We start from the raw sequence: 1,767 nt of genomic DNA, 5'->3' as shown, positions 1-1,767 counted from the left end.
AGGCACGACCTGCCTTTGACAAAGCCGTGCTGACTATTCCTAATCATATTATACCTCTCCAAATGTTCATAAATCCTGCCTGATGGTAACAGTGAGAAAAGGGCATGCCCTGGGTGCTGGAGGTCCTTAATAATGGACGCTGCCTTTCTGAGACACCGCTCCCTAAAGATGATAATCATCCTCACTGTCCAGTACACCCCAATCTTGGTGTCATCCACAAATGTGCTGAACAATTTAATCACATTATCATCCAGATCACTGGCCACAGGTCTCTGGTCAGGGAGGCAACCATCTACTACCACTCTCTGGCTTCTCCCACAAAACTAATGTCTACAGTGTCTAGACGCATACAACATTATGAGGGTATAGATAGGATAAATGCAAACAGAGGTTTTCCACTGAGGTTGGGTGAGACTAGAACTAGAGGTCATGTGTTAAGGGTGAAAGGAGAAATGTTTAAGGGGAACCTGAGGGGGAACTTCTTCACTCAGAGAGTGGTGGGAATGTGGAATGAGCTGCCAGTGGAAGTGGTGATGTGGGTTTGATTTTAATATTTAAGAGAAATTGGATATGTGGACTGGAGGGTTATGGAGGGCTATGATCTAGGTGCAGGTTGATGGGACTGGGCAGACTAGATGGGTCGAAGCAGCTTTTTTCTGTGTGGTAGTTTTCTATGACTGCATTATCGTTTGAGTACAATAATGATTCCTGTAGCGCCCCTCCCTCAGTACTACTGAAGGCTCCCAGAAGGCTGTGGAGGTCAGGTCTCTGGATGCTTTCAAGAAAGAGATGGATAGAGCTCTTAAATATAGCGGAATCAAAGGTTATGGGGATAAGGCAGGAACTGGATATTGATTGTGGATGATCAGCCATGATCACGGTGAATGGCGGTGCTGGCTCGAAGGGCCGAATGGCTTACTCCTGCACCTATTGTCTATTGCTTCACAGTTTGACCCTCCCTCACTTCCTGCCCCTGTTCTCCATTGTCAGATTGAAGTCAGCATGGAGTTGAGGGCTGGGGTGGACTTTGTGCTCCCGCTGTTGAGCCGACTGTCCTCCTGTGGGTCTATCCCAGGGGTTGGCTGTAGGGGAGGTGAGGGCCCCTCAGCCGCTGTACCCTACCGGGCAGCGACTGTGGAGAGAGAACCCGTCTACGTTTCCACTAACTTGACCGTCCCGGCCCGAACGGTAACTGTTTCCCTCTCCACAGACGCTGATCGACCCCTGACTTTTCTCTTTGTTCGCTCTCGAACAGCTCCGCAAAATTCCCAAACGGGGGTGAATGAGTGAGTGGGGTAAGTGGGGTGGATGGTGATGTGGGTGAAAGGTGGGATGGCGGGGGTTGTTAGTGGGAGGTGGTTAGACTGAGTTTGGCGGCTGGAGTGGCAGGGTATCCGGAACCAATGGAGGGGAGCGGGTGGGGATACATCTCCGGCGGCCGGTGTTAATGTCTGATTCCGAGAGAAAACGCGGGCGGGGGTCGGTGCCAATCCCCCCATCCCCCGTGACTCGACCCCAAACTGCAGCCCGTCCTTCGTTGCCTTGGTAACGAGGCCCCCACCCCCCCCCCAGCACTTTACAGAAAGTTAATGTCGGTGCCCGCTCTCTCCGGGCGGTAGCCGCCCCGCGGGTTATGATCATTCCCTTCCGTCCTTCGAGGCTCCTAGCCCAGGAGCCATGTCCGTGGCAGGGTCACGGGCGGTAGTTCGCTCTGATGGTCGGACAGTGAGTGCGAACGGCAGGAATGCGGCCCCGACCAATCGCCGG

This window comes from Mobula hypostoma, chromosome 10 (assembly GCF_963921235.1).
Source record: "Mobula hypostoma chromosome 10, sMobHyp1.1, whole genome shotgun sequence".
Lineage (NCBI taxonomy): Eukaryota > Metazoa > Chordata > Chondrichthyes > Myliobatiformes > Myliobatidae > Mobula > Mobula hypostoma.
Note: the sequence above shows the minus strand (reverse complement) of the source record.